Genomic DNA, 6,000 nt, shown 5'->3' on the forward strand with positions numbered 1-6,000 from the left:
CTATTTCCCTGCCTCTGGTGAAATTCCACCAGGATCTAGTGGATAAGGTACTGCACTTGGACCCAGCAGATCTGGTTCTGTTCCTGTCTCTGGCACTGACCTGCCATGTCACCTTCAGTATGACAAAAAGTGGAGAAGTGACTTTATTTCACTCTCACCCTTTGTCTGTTTTGTCCATATAAATTGTAAACTCCTCAGGGTACAGGATGTTTCTCTTACCTTATGTTTCTACTGTGCCTAGCCCAATGGGGTTCCAATCTTAGTTGGTATCTCTAGATGTTATGGTAATATTACTACCACTAATAATGGTGACCAGGTGTGCAATATTCCTTGAAGTGTGGCAAATGTTGATGTTCAAGGCACCACAAAGAATTCTTCAAATGCCAGAATGTGGTTTGATTTGGTGCTAGCAGGAGATTATTTGTTTTGCCTTTACTGAAGGTGGCAAGGGAAGCAGAGTATATTAGAATTAATCCCCTCTGTATTTAGGATAAGGGTCCCCCAAAGGATTAGAGCTGCAAAGCACAGGACGCCTCTGAGTTTATCAGATCAAATGAGCCCATAGTGTGAAATAAAATCCATGTACACAGGCTTTTTAAAGTTCCAAGAAGAAATATATTCATGGCCATGACCTGTGCTAGGAGCTGGCAGGGTTTCTACAGGAGGTTTTTGTTTTTTGTTTTGTTTTTACTGGGGAGTTTTTTATTTATGTTTCTGCTGTGAGTGCTGAAATATTAATGGAAATCTCAGGGTAATGAAACAGGATTAACAATTATTCATCACAAACATTTATCCCATCTTGGCTTGCTTTTCTGCGTGGAATGCGGTTGAGGTTTGAAATCTCATAAATACAGATTAACAGTTTAGAGATTTGTGACTTCTCTAGTTGGAAACACATAAAAGTGTCCCCAAATATGACAGAAGAAATAGGGGGAACTGAATTTATAAGACTGGGATTGTGTGTATGTTTCTGAATCATTTCTCAGTAGTTCTGTGTAGAAACCCTGCCTGCCTAAATTCTAATATAATCTTCTTACACATTCTGCACAGGTTCCTTCTCCAGAGCGATGACTCCAAATCTGCCTGGTCTGATTGCTTTTGAGAAGGGCATGGATAGATTTCACTAAGCATGCCTAGGAAATACTCCAGATACTGCAAAGAAGAGGCTGTCCAATCTCCCCGGTGTACCTTCACATATCTTTCTCTCTGAATTATTAATAACTCTGGGCAATATTCCTACCAAAGTTATTATACTCGGTTAAATTGAAATGGCAATGTCAGAGAGGCATATGCTAGGGAAATTTGGATTTAAGTCTTAAATATGAAATGCAACTCCAGATGTACTGGTCTCAGCATAATACCAGAAATATAGACCCCTAAGAGATGTACGACCTAAGAAAGGTGGGCTCTGGCTGAGCTAAGCTTGGTACGACACACAAGTTTGGAGAAAAAGGGGGCTCTAAGACACCTTTTTTGTTCCTCCCAATCCTGGGGTCAGCAAGGGGCCTATTCAACCCCAGAAGCAATTGCTCTATGCTACTATCAAGGTAATGGTCCCCCTAGAGTTCATTCTACCATCTGGGGACTGTCAGAGCATGAGGTTCTGAGGCCACACCTGCTCCGGTCTCCAGCCCAACGCACCACCTCCACTGGCTGTGCACCACTGAGAGATTTCACTGCACAAGGGGAATCACCAGCTGCCCATTTAGGTAGCTTTTCAGGCACTGAGCGGCACAGACCAGCCCAAAGGGAGCTCAGGATCTGGCCTGTACAGGACTCTCTCTAATATCTGATTTAGGGTGGAATGTTGATGTGACGCTTTAAACCTGTTAAATGGGCTCTTCTTGTCCAGAGCCAAAAGGCAAGTGATCTTGGTTTAGAGTCAGTTTCAAAGGTGGAGGTACATGACTAGTGATGTGCTTACACACCCTTGAGCTGACTATTTTAGTTTTCAAGTCTGTGAAATTCCTCTCAGTTTTGGAAGATGGGATCAAATTAGAAACTAGACTTCAGCTGTGGAAATTGCTCCTGACTTTAAGGTCCATTTAAAGGCAGTGCTCAGTTTTAGCACATCTCCAAAAGACACCACAAACCAATCTCTGATGCTAAACAACAGAAATGTGGATTGATGCCTATCCCAGGAAAACCCTCACTATCTATGGTTAATAGTTGTTGCCAATGTTCCCCCACTGCAGCCATTCCGATGAGCAGGAATTGCGGGATCATATCTGCCACCCACCTTATGCTACAGCAACCAAATTATGGCCCCAGCACAAATGCTGGCTGGTGCTTTCTCCTGCCCTCCCTAACACTCTTACGCTGGCATAGCCACAAGGCTTACCTAGTTGATAGACAAAACAAGTTCGGTCAAAGCCCTTGTAATTTAACTGTGGCATAGTCCATGCCATCATGGTTCTGTAGAAAGTTATGGAAGTGGACTTTTCCCCCCTAAACTATTTGGAATCACATTAAATGTTTCTCCGGACCGTGAAATAGAATCCATTTTATATGATGATTTGTGGAAAAATTGATGTACGACTGTAGTTTCACTCTCAGCAATCCCTTACAAACAAGGCAGAAATGGAAGCAAAGTACCAAATTGAGTTCCTAAAGTCCCAGAGTTACAGTTCAGGCTCATCTCTAATAGAAAGAAGCATTTGTGTTAGAAAGTGTGTGAAAATGATGTTCTTAGAAACCAAGATTATCTCTTGTAAACTCATTTTACCTTTTAACTGTCTTTAAGCTGACCCCCCTGTGCAGATGCATTTTATATTCATGGTTAACATGGCATTTGTGTTCTTCTCACAAACAACACTGCTAGAGAATAAACATCTGGACAACATTATTATTAAACCAAATACAGTAGAAAAAACTGGGGTAACTTCCTGATGTTCATGAAAAGCTATGGACCACACAAGAGTGTTTGTCACACATTAGTTTACAACCAGACTTATAACCACAGAGTTTTTAAAAGATAATTTGCAAGCAGCATGCAAACAATATATATTTTGCGAAGTTTAGTGTTCTTTTCTAAGGACAAGACATACAAATACACACACAAGTGGAAAGTCTGTCAAGAAAAACAAGAAGAAAAGGAGGACTTGTGGCACCTTAGAGACTAACAAATTTATTTGAGCATAAGCTTTCATGAGCTACAGCATGCGTGCATCCGATGAAGTGAGCTATATCTCACGAAAGCTTACCCTCAAATAAATTTGTTAGTCTCTAAGGTGCCACAAGTACTCCTTTTCTTTTTGCGGATACAGACTAACACGGCTGCTACTCTGAAAGAAAAACAAGGACATCCCTATAAGTTATACGTGTTCATGGTGCGGGGGAAAGGACTTGCTTAGTATGACTAGCTAAGGAAGACAAGTCTAAAGTGAGAACATTATACTTATTCAAACTCTGGAACCCCTAAAGCAACATTTCCTAAAATGTAGGACACATGCCCTTTCTTTTCACCCCTCCCCAGAGGACCATGAAGGACTAGTCAGGGGAGCAACGAAGATCCATACATGAGGATGGGAGAGCCTTTAATAACAATGGAAGGATTGAAGGAAGGGTGCAATCAAGCCCCACTTTCATTAAAATGAAACCAACTTTCAAAAGTTTGGGAAACATAGCCCCAATGGATGGCAACAATGGAAAATTATCACAGGTGCTGTAACATGAAAAGGATTTCCGAGGGGATATGGAAACAGCACAAGTTTCCAAAGACTAACTGGAAATGCAAGAGAATGTAATACTCGAGTTTTCAAGTCCCAGCAAAGGTCAAAAGACAAGCCAGTTTGTTGGAAACCAGAGTCAACACAAAGGAATGGGCTACACCATTTGGCTGAGATTTGGGGGATTTAGTCACACAGCTCCTATTAATTTTCAGGAAACCAGTGAGGCTGTATCCTTTAGTTGGCTTTGAAAATCTCAGATGTTATTCCTGTAGTGAAACAATCTGGGCCAATATGAATTTATGGAGATTTCAAAGTGACCATCAGTCCTGTATTCAAAGTGGATTAATAGCCACCACCATGCACCACTATATTAAACCTACACTTATCATAAACTATTAAAATAATTGAAATTAAATACAAATAATTATACTACTCAGTACAAAAAAAGTCAGACCACTGAACTGGTGGAAGTCAATGGCCTAGCACCTGGAACCAGCTGAAGTGCTAACTAGTTTTTGACAGCAATAGCCTCTTCTGCAGGTACAGAGACTATTTTCTTCATTTTCAGTTTATTCACCTAGTTCAGTTCAATGACTAGTTCATTCATAGTTACAAAACCAGTTCAGAGTTAAAAAAAAAAAGCAGGAAAGCTTGTTTTTCTCTTCCAATCTATGAATAGAAATTAGGTCTGAGAGAATGAGAGCTACCACTTCTAAAATATTGAAGGACATAATGGCCAGAAACAATCAGTTCAATTCCCTAACTACAGATAATACTGCCTTTGTTTAATGTCAGTTAGTTTTAAATGCAAAACATGTTTAAATAAACTTACTTTTTGTTTCTTATATATCCAGCACATTTAAGGTAGTTTTATTCAGCGAATTTAAAAAATTGGAAAAATACTGTTTTTGTGCATTTTTAACTGAATTCTAATTTCCCTCCAAATGTAGCTTGACACAAATCACAAGTAGAAAATTAATCATTATCTGGTAAATAAGAATTGCATCATTCACCATTTTCTAACTTAATACAAAATATAAAAATTAAAAATGCAAATACATGTAAATTAAGATCTATAATTGCTTAAATAAATGTGTATAGATATAGTGCATCCAGCTGGTTAGCAAAAAGAAGAACCAAATTTAGCATACAGACTATATTTAGTTGCAAAATAACATGTTTTAATAGTTACCAACCAATGAGAATCAATCTTTCTTTAGGTAAATAAGTACAAATGAAAAACACAATTAAAATTGATTATTTAAATCAAGATTTCCTGCTTGCTGATTTAAATGATTAAAACTGGTGATTTAAATCTCTTTGATTTAAATCAATCCCTGCTGACTGTCTCCAGCCTCCTCCTGGCAGCTGCTTTAAATAAATAAGATTATGAATTTAAAGCAGGTGGTGATCAAGCTCTCCATTTGCTACTGTCTATTTTGCCTTATTTCCCCAGAATCATAGGGACTCACTGCTTCTTACAGAGTGCATAGATAGTTGGCATAGGACGACTTCATTCCTAGCTCCAAGAGATAATTTCATGGCCCTACCTTAGGAAACTCATGTAGCAAATCATTTAAGAGTACAGTATCATGGAATCACACCCTGACTAATCAATTCAGGAACGTGATCCCACACTAATGCTGCCAATTAGGTTAACAGTCCTTTAACTCCACGTGTATCAAGATCTCTCTGCACACTCTGCTTATTGCTGTATACACGTTATTCTTCATTTTCTCTCTATTTTTTTGCCTCAGTTAAGCAGAAAGAACACGATCTTGCTCATAACAAGTTCTCGCCCCACCTCTGTCTGTTTGAATGAATGTGATCAAATAGATTCCTCCTACCTGGTGAAGCACTTCAGTTTGGTCTCTAATTTTTCTGTACTGCCTTCATTCCTTAGAAAATGTATTGGAAAAGCTTAAGCCCTGGAGTACAAAGAGAAAGATACACACAGCTTCAATCCATATGTCTAGTTTTTCACATCAGTTTCTCTCATCCTCTCTTTCCTCCCCCAAAAGCAAATTAGAAGTCTACATTCCTCCAGCACAACTTTCTTGTCCTACAAAACAGTGAAACAAGTAAGCCTCCCTACTCCCACCCCCATCTGGTTTCACTGAAACATTTTGATGCTAAGAGAATGATAATGCACTTATGAAAATAATGAAAATATTTTCCAAGTGTCAACTTTATGCAGATAAGGAAAACTTTGATCATTAGAAGTCACTTTATCTACGTGGAGGACCGATGCATTATTGTTATAAGTGCATTATCAATCTTTTAGCATTAAAATGTCTCTATGAAAAAAGTTCCATCCATCTAAGAGGCT

General features: G+C 38.9%; 1 protein-coding gene across 1 annotated transcript in view; it reads right to left on the reverse strand.

Moving 5' to 3' along the window:
• The window catches only part of LOC125631019 (collagen alpha-4(VI) chain-like), a 104,258-nt gene extending 98,556 nt beyond the window's left edge, over positions 1 to 5,702 (reverse strand). Inside the window, 1 exon segment of the mRNA XM_075124746.1 lies at positions 5,519 to 5,702. The gene's annotated coding sequence lies outside the window, so the exon portion shown is untranslated.
• Between the last annotated feature and the right edge of the window lie 298 nt (positions 5,703 to 6,000).

Source organism: Caretta caretta, chromosome 2 (genome assembly GCF_965140235.1).
Source record: "Caretta caretta isolate rCarCar2 chromosome 2, rCarCar1.hap1, whole genome shotgun sequence".
In the NCBI taxonomy this organism is placed as follows: domain Eukaryota; kingdom Metazoa; phylum Chordata; order Testudines; family Cheloniidae; genus Caretta; species Caretta caretta.